Here is a 12,509-nt window from a genome sequence, read left to right as displayed (position 1 = left end):
GGCTTATTTGCTGGGCCTTAAAAGAGAATAACAAAGTCCTGAGTCTCCTCCCTTCACTAGATCCCCTGCTCCGTCAATCAGCATTGAGACTCTGGCAGAGGCTGAGGGTTCCCCAGATGGCCCAGGGATGGCTCAAGTCACCAGTGAGGATAGCTCTCAGAGCAGTCTTCCTGTCCCATCTCTTTGGGATGGCCTCCCTCCACGAGGGCTAAAGAGCAGCCCCCTCCTTGCCAGTGGAGGGAGGGAAGTAGGAAAAAGAGAAACCAAAAATGATGAACCCCAATGTCCCCCTGACTCTAATGAACAAAGGCCTAGGTGGTAAAAACAATTCTCCCACCTTAACCTAGTGTTTTCCATGCCTTGAATTTGGCCAGCACCAGGTGGGTCAGGCTGGCTAGGTACCAAACCTCTCTGGGGCTCTTACCTTCTCCACAGGGATGTCTGTCTTCTCACTAAATTAGCAGTGGGAACGGGGAAAACTCCAACGAGTCTCCTCCTCGTGCTCACAGACATGACCCAGAATTCTCTCTCAGTCCTCAGGGAGAGACCTAAAGAAGGAGACTCTCTGCAGCAAAGCCACGGGGGTCTCTGACATCGTCCCAGCCCTGCAGCCTGTCCTACCTGGCCGTTGTCATGGACTCTCTGTGAGATCACCGCCTCCCAACCTCCTTTGACCAATCAGCTGAGGTGCTGCAAAAGGCCCTTGTGATGTCACTGCCACACTCACCCCTGCCCTGCAAGGCTAATGTCCAGCCCCTGGCCAGCCCCTTTGCATGTTTGAGCTGCTCCCCCTGTGTCACCCCCACGCACTCAGGGTCAGTGCTGGAGATCAAGCAGGCAACACATGGCAACCTCAGAGGCTCTCAAAGTGCCACACTCAGTTTTGCAGAGATTTGGAGACTAAGGCCAGACGAGACGGTCAGATCATCTCATCTGACCCCTTTGCACATCACAGGCCTCCTGTATGGCGCAGTAGCAAGTTTTGGACCAAAGCAGACTCCAGAAAGGCACCTCATGAAGGGATGGAGAAAGCACCACTTCCCTTGGTAGTCTGGAGGAAATTGATGCTGTGCGGGGCAGGGAATTGACCCCAGGGCCATACTTGTGAGTCTATATCATAACATACATGCACAGCAGCACTGCACAAAGTTTGTATATGCCACCTTAACTCTGATGGTTCCTAACGTTTAAAGGCCTGGTCTCCATGGTGTTCTTCGTGCTTGTAGAACTAGTTTGGGGAGAGATGCACTAATTTATTTGTTATAATGAGGGGGGCCCCCAGGGTGCAACCTGGAGCTGGGATACCGCTGAGCCCTCTGTCTCCCCAGCCTGGGCTGCCTCTCACACTGCTGCTGGGAGAAGATGCAGATCGCTCCCAGCCCTGCACTCACACAAACCTTTACACAGGCAGGGACACACCCAGCTGCAGGTACTATGAAGCTTCTCCCCAGATCCCCAGCCTAGGTCCCTGGCACTGCAGCGTCTTGCCCTGGCGAAAAGCCTGACGGTATCAGTTTATACCCCCAGTCTGCCCCTTTCTCCAAGTGGAGAGGACCATGCACCAGTCTCTGGTCCTGAGCAGGTTCCCCAAGCACATCTAGCAAAACACAAGGTTTTAGGGGGAAATATAACACACATTTATTAACTACACAAAGATAGGCTTCAAGTGATTATGAGCAATGAGCATACAGCTCAATGCAGATTACTCAAGAACTCCGGGAAGTTCTGACAGCTGAGCCTGCTGCTCTGCTCCGGCAGCCAGGAGCAAATCAGTGCCGTGGAATGCTGCTCCCTCCCACACTGCGAACACAGAGCAGGGTGGCAGGAACTTCCTTACATTGGGGGGGCCATGGAGTCCAAACTGTGATGCCCCCATGATACCCCTTTCCTCGAGGAGGCTCCTACCTTCTAAACAGGGATGGCTGTTTTCTAGTAAAATCACTAAAAGGGAAGGAGAAAACTCAAAAAAGGTTCCTCCTGGCGCTCACGTACGTGAACCCGAATACTCTCTCACTGTCCTCAAAGAGAGACCTCAAGAAGGAGACTTGCTGAAGCAAAGCCACAGGGGTCTCTGAGGTTTCCCTGGCCCCTCGCCCCTGTCCTGCCTGGCTGATGTCAGCATCTCTGTGAGGTCACCACCTCCCCACAACCTTTGACCAATAATCTGAGGTCCTGCAAAAGGCCTTTGTGATGGCACTGACACACCCCTCCCTTGCTGTGCTAATGTCCTGCCCCTGGCCAGGCACTTTGGAAGTTTGAGCTACTCCCTGTGGATCACCCACTCAAGGAGCGTTCGTTCTAGGAAGCAAGCCGGCTAGACAATAAAACATCAGACGCTGCTCCCAATGCTACACTCAGGGTATGTCTACACTACAAGAGTAGTTGGATTCAACTTAACTCAAATTTGTGGAATCGACCTTACAAAGTCGAATTTGTGTATCCACACTAAGGACACTAATTCGACTTTGTGAGTCCACACTAACGGGGCAAGCGTCGACATTGGAAGCGGTGCACTGTGGGCAGCTATCCCACAGTTCCCGCAGTCCCCGCTGCCCATTGGAATTCTGGGTAGAGCCCCCAATGCCTGCTGGGGGAAAAAATGTGTTGAGGGTGGTCTTGGGTAACTGTCATCATTCAACCGTCACTCCCGCCGGCGGGCAATCAGTTCGTGCACTTTTCTGGTGAGTGACAGCGCGGACGCCACAGCACTGCGAGCATGGAGCCTGTTTAGATGGATCTCAGCGAAACCAATATCCCCATTGTTATTGCAGCTTGCTGTGTGCTCCATAATCTCTGTGAGAGCAAGGGGGAGACCTTTATGGCAGGATGGGAGGTTGAGGCAAATCGCCTGGCTGCTGATTACGCTCAGCCAGACAGCCGTGCGATTAGAAGAGCCCAGCGGGAAGCGCTGTGCATCTGGGAGGCTTTGAAAGCTAGGTTCCTCAGCGAGCAGCGTGACCTGTGACTATTCAGTTTCTTTACAGAGAAGCTGAACCTGCCCCTGTTTCTTTACCCAGTTACTGTTGACTATCCTCTGCAGTTACATACCCCATTCACCCCGTTTCCCCCCCTTCCAACACACGTGTAAAAATAAAATACATGTTCCATTGTTACTTAACAAAGGTTTCTTTATTAATGACTTTGCATTAAAGGGTTGAAACTGGGATGCAGACTGTGCTGGGTAGGGTGTGTAGTGATGTAAAGACCGCTTCTAAACTCGAGGAATGACAGGCTCCTGCTCCTAGAGCGGTCTGCAGTGCCGGACTGGTTGTTTCAACGGAGCCTGCCATCCCTCCTTTTTGGGACTGTGTGTGGGGGCTATGTGACCTTGTGGCAGGGGAGGACGGTTACAGATTCCCCTGCTGCGTGGCTCTGTGGTCCAGGACAAGGACCAATACATAAGATCTGTAACCGCCCTCCCCCGCTACAAAGTCACGTACTCCCCACCCACACAGAACATGGAAACCACCTCCCATACCGACCAGGGTGCATACTGACTGCACTCTGTGTGTGATCCTGCCCCCGTGTCTGTACCCTAGTAAAGGTGACTTTGCAATTACCAACCCCCTTCCCCACCCACCCCTTCAAACACAGTCTTCTGTACAAAAACATGACGGAAACAGTAATTAACAGCAAAGTATTTTTAATAATCAACTAGACAGTTAGGGGATGAAACTGGGATTGGGGCTTCGGTGAGTCAGGAAGGGAAGGACTTCTCAAAATTTAGGGAATGAGAGCTTTTGGGTAATTGAGCACTCTGCTGGGGTGGAGTGACAGTTTTCACGGCCCCTGGCGCCCCTCCTTCTTGTTATTTTGGGTGAGGGGGGTATGGGACTTTGTGGCGGGGGAGGGCGGTTGCAGATACACTGCAGGGGGGCTCTGTCCTCCTGCCTGCGGTCCTGCAGAACATCCACAAGGCGCCGGAGCGTGTCCGTTTGCTCCCTCATTAGTCCAAGCAGCGTTTGAGTCGCCTGCTTGTCTTCCTCACGCCACCTCTCCTCCCGTTCGCTGTGTGAGCTCTGGTACTGAGAGAGGTTCTCCCTCCACTGGCTCTGCTGGGCCGCCTCGGCTCAGGAGCAGCCCATAAGTTCAGCGAACATCTCGTCCCGTGACTTTTTCTTTCGCCGCCTAATCTGCACCAGCCTCTGTGAGGGGGATGCTGGGGCAGGTCTGGAGACAGTCGCAGCTCTGTGATGGGAAAAAGGGAGTGAATTCCTTGCAAAGATACATTTTTGCGAACAATGAACACAGTCTAGTCTGTCTCTGTGAACAAGACCATGCACAGCACCTATCTCATGCGCACTCAGGACAAGTTCGAATTTTCAGCCTTCACTTTCATTGCCTGGGGTCTTGCACTGGAGATCAGACAAGAGGGGCAGGACAGCAGAATCCGTGGAGTAGCCAGGCATGGTAAGCCGTAGACTTTAGGCTGCTTAAAACTTAATGTATAGCAGTGCCCTCCTGCTGCAGGCAATCCGGAAAGCATAAACTCTGCCCCTGTTCCACCCCTTCGCGGCTGTCCCTGGGAAAGATCCCTGTATGCTGCCCCTCTGCAGCTTCCACCACGTGGCTGTAAACCGACGCTTATTGTTATGCAAAGGAAATGTGAAGCATTCCCAATACTAACATTACACTCATTCCCCTAATTAAATGCAGGAGTCGCTGAGCGAGATCACCCTAAGGAGGGTCACTGAGAGAGATAGAGAGCGCATGCTGCGTGAAAGCCAGCACAAACCAGGGGCCTATGCTGCCATGCTCGTGGAGGCAATGCTCCCAGAGTACCTGATGAGAGCCTGGCGCGGAAAAGTGTGCTACCACGGAGCACCCAATAAGACAGCTCTCCCCAGGAACCGCATGCGTAGGCTTTTCGATTACCTCCAGGAGAGCTTCGTGGAAATGTCCCAAGAGGATTTCTGTTCTATCCCCATATATATTGACCTTCTTTTCACATAGTTAATATTCCTGTTCTTTCAAAAATAAATGTTTACATGTTTATAGCACTTACTGACTGATCCTTCCCCTGATTCAGAGTCCGGGTTAACGGCCGGGGAGGGTTGGTAGGGGATCTCTGTGAGGGTGATGAAGAGATCCTGGCTGTCGGGGAAATCAGCATTGTAAGCACTGTCACCTGCCTCGTCCTCCACAAACCCTTCCTCATCTTCCCAGTCCGCGAACATCGCCGAGGAACTGCCCGTCGACAGTATCCCATCGTCAGAATCCACGGTCACTGGTGGGGCAGTGGTGGCAGACCCACCGAGAATGGCATGCAGTGCCTCGTAGAAGCAGCATGTCTGGAGCTGGGATCCGGAACGTCCGTTGGCCGCTTTGATTTTTTGGTAGCCTTGTCTCAGGTCCTTGATTTTCACGCGGCACTGCGTTGTATCCCGGCTGTATCCTCTGAGTGCCATGGCTTTGGAGACCTTCTCGTAGGTCTTTGCATTCCATTTTTTGGAGCGAAGCTCTGAAAGCACAGACTCATCGCCCCACACAGCGCTCAGATCCAAGACTTCCCGGTCAGTCCATGCTGGGGCCCTCTTTCTATTCTGAGATTGCATGGACTCCTCTGCTGGAGAGCTCTGCATCGTTGCCAGTGCTGCTGAGCTCGCCACGATGTCCAAACAGGAAATGAGATTCAAACTGGCCAGACAGGAAAAGTAATTCAAATTTCCCCGGGGCTTTTCCTGTGTGGCTGGTCAGAGCATCCGAGCTCGGACTGCTGTCCAGAGCGTCAACAGAGTGGTGCACTGTGGGATAGCTCCCGGAGCTACTAGTGTCGAATTCCATCCACACCTAGCCTAATTCGACATGGCCATGTCGAATTTAGCGCTACTCCCCTCGTCGGGGAGGAGTATAGAAATCGAACTAAAGAGACCTCTAGGTCGAACTAAATAGCTTCGTTGTGTGGACGGGTGCAGGGTTAATTCGAATTACCGCTGCTAAATTCGACATAAACTCCTAGTGTAGACCAGGCCTCAATGCCTGGTCTACACTAAGGGTGGGGTGGGTCGAACTAAGGTACGCTACTTCCGCTACGCGAATAGCGTAGCTGAAGTCGAAGTACCTTAGTTCGGGCTACTCACCTGTCCAGACGCCGCGGGATCGAAGTCCGTGGCTCCAAGGTCGACTCTGCCACCGCCATTCGCGGTGGTAGAGTTCCGGAGTCGACCGGAGCGCGTGGGGAGTTCGAACTATCGCGTCTTGATTAGACCCGATAGTTTGAACTCCGAGAAGTCGAACTCTCCGCGTAGACCCGTGCGGTAAGTATAGACCTACCCTAATTGTACTTCATACATTTCCAAATTGCATAGTTTACTGGCTTTACATTAATGGTTTCACTTACACACCTAGGTAGTGGAGTCTGAGTTTGATCTGTAACATCAATCCATGTGTATGAATACACAGCTATAGAACCATTTAAATCTAGCTATGGCTAAGCTGCTCCTTGGAATAGGGAGAACTCCCTCCCAAGGGGAACGCCCAGCGTCAGGGACAACTGACCGGTTCGAGGAGACCAACGGGACATGAGCTGCTATCACTGTGGCCAGAGGGGCCGCATACGGTCCCAGTGCCCCCGGCTCAAGGACAGACTGAGCCGACTGACCCCCCACACCAGGTTAACTTGGTAGAGGACCAGCCGGACAAGAGGCAGGCTTCCCAGGCAAGGGGGGCGCTCGCAGCTTATCAACTGCTCAGGAGAGAGGAGGTCCCCAGGCCGGCTCCTCTGGGGGGGTTGGATGCCCCGGACTCAAGGTTCTCGGTTTACAGGGTGGGCGCGGGGCTGTCCCTGTAGAGCGAGTGTCTTGTTCCCCTGGAGGTGGATGGGAGGAAAGTCTATGGATACTGGGACACGGGCGCTGAGGTGACGCTGGCCTGGCCCGAGGTGGTGGCCCCAGATCAGGTGATGCCCAACACCTTCCTGACCCTGATGGGGGTGGGCGGGACCCCATTCAAGGTGCCCGTGGCGAGGGTGCATCTGAAATGGGGGGACAAGGAGGGCCCCAAGGAGGTGGGGGGTGCACCACCATTTGCCCACCGAGGTGTTGATGGGGTGGGGATCTAGAGGACTGGCCAGCAACTCCCGGAACGTTTTAGTCATGACACATAGCCAGAGCCGGCGAGGGACACTACGTCCTGACCTTGGGGAGGATGTCACCCCAGAGGCACAGAACCCTACCCTGGTGGGGAGGCAAGGCTCGAGGGGGGGGGCTGAACCCTACCCAAAGGCAAGGCTCAGGGAGGGCTGTGGCTTCTGACCCATCCCTTCCCCAGCAGCCGAGTTCCAGGCCAAGTTGCAGAAAGATCCCTCCTTGCGGAGACCAAGGGAAATGGCCGACCTCAGTGTGGTACAGTCCATGAGGAGAGGTTTCAAGGAGAGGTTCCTGTGGGAGAAGGTGTTCCTGTACCAAGAATGGGCTCCCCCAGGGGAAGTAGAGGCAGGGGGAATAAGGAGGCAGCTGGTGGTTCATCAGAAGTTTCGCCACAAGCTACTGTACCTGCCCATGACATCCCTCTCGCAGGGCACCAGTGAATCCGGCAGAGGCTGCTACAGAACTTTTACTGGCCTGGGGGTCTTTACCCATGTCCGACAATATTGCCAATCCTGTGACCCCTGCCAGACGGTGGGGAAGGCCCGGGACAAAGGGCCTTTACCCATCATAGAAGAACCTTTCCAGAAGGTGGCCATGGACATAGTGGGACCTCTCAGCAAGACGACCCGGTTGGTGGTAGATTCTGGTGGTGGCCCTGCTCCGGTGCTTGTGGGAGAAATGCGGGGGGTCCGGCACAACTGGGCCTCAGCGTATCACCCCGAGTCCAACGGGCTGGTGGCAAGGTTCAACGGGACGCTAAAGATGATGCTAAAAACATTTATGAACCAGCACCCGCAGGACTGGGACAAGTACTTACCTCACCTGCTGTTCACATACAGGGAGGTACCCCAGGAATGTACCGGGTTTTCGCATTTTAAACTTTTGTATGGCAGGCGGGTAAGGGGGGGGCCCTAGACCTGATGAGAGATGAATGGGAGGGGAAGGCTACTCCCGATGGAGAGTCGGTGGTGGAGTATGTCCTGACCTTCCGGGAAAGACTTGCCGAGCTCATGGGCCTGGCCACGGAGAAACTGGCCCGAGCCCAGAGGCAGCAGAAGGTCTGGTATGAGCGCACGGCGCAGGCCCGCGCCTTCGCCACCAGGGATCAGGTGATGGTTCTCATCCCCGTGAGCAAGAACAAACGCCAGGCTGCCTGGGAAGGGCCCTTCAAGGTTGTCAAGCAACTAAATGAGGTAAACTATGTGGTGGAGCTGTCGAACCGGGCGAACCACCACCGGGTGTACCATGTGAATATGATGAAGCCATATTATGACAGGGGACATGTGGTGTTGGCCGTGTGTGGACATTGGGAGGAGCAGGGAGATGACCCTTTAGTGGATCTATTCCCTGGGACAAAAGTTGGTTCCCCCTGGAAACAATTCCCCTCTCTGATCAGCTGACCTTGGCCCAGCACGCTGAGATCAGCAGGGTGCTGCATCTGTACCGACAGCTGTTTTCCAACCAGCCTGGACGCACTAATTTGACTGTCCACTGGGTGGAGACCGGGTCACATCCTCCTATAAGATGTTCCCCTTTCCGGACACCTTCCAGCGCCTGGTGGGTCAGCTACTGAGGGGGATGGAGAGTTTGCCGTGCCGTATATTGACGACATATGTGTCTTTAGCCACACCTGGGGTGACCACGTGTCCCAGGTTAAACAAGTGTTGGACCGACTCCGAGAGGCTGGGTAAAGTGCAAGGTGGGGCTGGCTGAAGTATCTTATCTGGGCCATCGGGTGGGGAGCGGCTGCCTAAAGCGAGAACCAGCCAAAGTGGAGGTGATCAGAGACTGGCCCTCTCCCCAAACCAAAAAGAAGGTCCAAGCCTTTATTGGGATGGCGGGGTACTATCGAAGGTCCGTGCCCCAGTTTTGCGCCATAGCTGCCCTCATCACTGATCTGTGCAAGAAGGGGAAGCCAGACATGGTGGTCTGGACCGAGGAGTGTCAGGAAGCTCTCTGGGCGCTGAGGAGGCTCTGGTTAGTGGCCCAGTTCTGGCAAACCCAGACTTTGACAAGCCCTTTACTGGGAGCAGTGTTAATGCAGGAGGATAAAAAGAGGGAGAGACACCCCATCGTGTACCTGAGGAAGAAGTTGCTACCCCGGGAGCAGAAATACGCGGCCATCGAGAAGGAATGCCTGGTCATGGTGTGGGTCCTTAAGAAACTAGAACCATATCTCTCTGGGAGACACTTCACCGTGTACAACGACCACTCTCCCCTAACCTAGCTGCACCAGATGAAAGGAGCCAATGCCAAGCTCCTGAGGTGGAGCCTGCTCCTGCAGGATTATGACAACTAAAAGGGATTTGTCACCAAAATAGAGTATGGCTGAGAAAGCAGCCGGGTAGAGGTCAGAGAGCGCCTCAGGACAGTGAGTGGCAGTGAATATTTCAATGCGTTGCTGTAGTAGTGTTTATAGCCTGCACTGTTACTTCGGACAGAATTACAATGGATCACCTCTTTTGTAAAGTCTTTTCTATGTTCTAGACCACGCGGACCTGCCAAGGGAGAGAAGCCGCGGGCTTGCGGCGTTTCAGCTGTGGGCTTGCTGGCGCGCACCGGCCCACTCCCCGGGCCGGTAATTTCCTTCCATTTTTCTATTCCATTTTTCATGGTTTTGGGCCACTCTAGAGACAGAGATTAGCCAACAACCTAAAGTTTAGGCTGTTCAGATGAGGGATCTATCTGTCTGTTCTCCCTATTCCAAGCGGCAGCTTAGCCATAGCTAGATTTAAATGGTTCTATAGCTGTGTATTCATACACATGGATTGATGTTACAGATCAAACTCAGACTCCACTACCTAGGTGTGTAAGTGAAACCATTAATGTAAAGCCAGTAAACTATGCAATTTGGAAATGTATGAAGTACAATTAGGGTAGGTCTATACTTACCGCACGGGTCTACGCGGAGAGTTCGACTTCTCGGAGTTCGAACTATCGGGTCTAATCAAGACGCGATAGTTCGAACTCCCCACGCGCTCCGGTCGACTCCGGAACTCCACCACCGCGAATGGCGGTGGCAGAGTCGACCTTGGAGCCACGGACTTCGATCCCGCGGCGTCTGGACAGGTGAGTAGCCCGAACTAAGGTACTTCGACTTCAGCTACGCTATTCGCGTAGCGGAAGTAGCGTACCTTAGTTCGACCCACCCCACCCTTAGTGTAGACCAGGCATTGAGGCCTGGTCTACACTAGGAGTTTATGTCGAATTTAGCAGCGGTAATTCGAATTAACCCTGCACCCGTCCACACAACGAAGCTATTTAGTTCGACCTAGAGGTCTCTTTAGTTCGATTTCTATACTCCTCCCCGACGAGGGGAGTAGCGCTAAATTCGACATGGCCATGTCGAATTAGGCTAGGTGTGGATGGAATTCGACACTAGTAGCTCCGGGAGCTATCCCACAGTGCACCACTCTGTTGACGCTCTGGACAGCAGTCCGAGCTCGGATGCTCTGACCAGCCACACAGGAAAAGCCCCGGGGAAATTTGAATTACTTTTCCTGTCTGGCCAGTTTGAATCTCATTTCCTGTTTGGACATCGTGGCGAGCTCAGCAGCACTGGCAACGATGCAGAGCTCTCCAGCAGAGGAGTCCATGCAATCTCAGAATAGAAAGAGGGCCCCAGCATGGACTGACCGGGAAGTCTTGGATCTGAGCGCTGTGTGGGGCGATGAGTCTGTGCTTTCAGAGCTTCGCTCCAAAAAATGGAATGCAAAGACCTACGAGAAGGTCTCCAAAGCCATGGCACTCAGAGGATACAGCCGGGATACAACGCAGTGCCGCGTGAAAATCAAGGACCTGAGACAAGGCTACCAAAAAATCAAAGCGGCCAACGGACGTTCCGGATCCCAGCTCCAGACATGCTGCTTCTACGAGGCACTGCATGCCATTCTCGGTGGGTCTGCCACCACTGCCCCACCAGTGACCGTGGATTCTGACGATGGGATACTGTCGACGGGCAGTTCCTCGGCGATGTTCGCGGACTGCGAAGATGAGGAAGGGTTTGTGGAGGACGAGGCAGGTGACAGTGCTTACAATGCTGATTTCCCCGACAGCCAGGATCTCTTCATCACCCTCACAGAGATCCCCTACCAACCCTCCCCGGCCGTTAACCCGGACTCTGAATCAGGGGAAGGATCAGTCAGTAAGTGCTATAAACATGTAAACATTTATTTTTGAAAGAACAGGAATATTAACTATGTGAAAAGAAGGTCAATATATATGGGGATAGAACAGAAATCCTCTTGGGACATTTCCACGAAGCTCTCCTGGAGGTAATCGAAAAGCCTACGCATGAGGTTCCTGGGGAGAGCTGCCTTATTGGGTGCTCCGTGGTAGCACACTTTTCCGCGCCAGGCTCTCATCAGGTACTCTGGGAGCATTGCCTCCACGAGCATGGCAGCATAGGCCCCTGGTTTGTGCTGGCTTTCACGCAGCATGCGCTCTCTATCTCTCTCAGTGACCCTCCTTAGGGTGATCTCGCTCAGCGACTCCTGCATTTAATTAGGGGAATGAGTGTAATGTTAGTATTGGGAATGCTTCACATTTCCTTTGCATAACAATAAGCGTCGGTTTACAGCCACGTGGTGGAAGCTGCAGAGGGGCAGCATACAGGGATCGTTCCCAGGGACAGCCGCGAAGGGGTGGAACAGGGGCAGAGTTTATGCTTTCCGGATTGCCTGCAGCAGGAGGGCACTGCTATACATTAAGTTTTAAGCAGCCTAAAGTCTACGGCTTACCATGCCTGGCTACTCCACGGATTCTGCTGTCCTGCCCCTCTTGTCTGATCTCCAGTGCAAGACCCCAGGCAATGAAAGTGAAGGCTGAAAATTCGAACTTGTCCTGAGTGCGCATGAGATAGGTGCTGTGCATGGTCTTGTTCACAGAGACAGACTAGACTGTGTTCGTTGTTCGCAAAAATGTATCTTTGCAAGGAATTCACTCCCTTTTTCCCATCACAGAGCTGCGACTGTCTCCAGACCTGCCCCAGCATCCCCCTCACAGAGGCTGGTGCAGATTAGGCGGCGAAAGAAAAAGTCACGGGACGAGATGTTCGCTGAACTTATGGGCTGCTCCCGAGCCGAGGCGGCCCAGCAGAGCCAGTGGAGGGAGAACCTCTCTCAGTACCAGAGCTCACACACAGCGAACGGGAGGAGAGGTGGCGTGAGGAAGACAAGCAGGCGACTCAAACGCTGCTTGGACTAATGAGGGAGCAAACGGACACGCTCCGGCGCCTTGTGGATGTTCTGCAGGACCGCAGGCAGGAGGACAGAGCCCCCCTGCAGTGTATCTGCAACCGCCCTCCCCCGCCACAAAGTCCCATACCCCCCTCACCCAAAATAACAAGAAGGAGGGGCGCCAGGGGCCGTGAAAACTGTCACTCCACCCCAGCAGAGTGCTCAATTACCCAAAAGCTCTCAT

This window comes from Mauremys mutica, chromosome 23 (genome assembly GCF_020497125.1).
Source record: "Mauremys mutica isolate MM-2020 ecotype Southern chromosome 23, ASM2049712v1, whole genome shotgun sequence".
Taxonomy (NCBI): domain Eukaryota; kingdom Metazoa; phylum Chordata; order Testudines; family Geoemydidae; genus Mauremys; species Mauremys mutica.
This window is presented reverse-complemented; position numbering follows the sequence as displayed.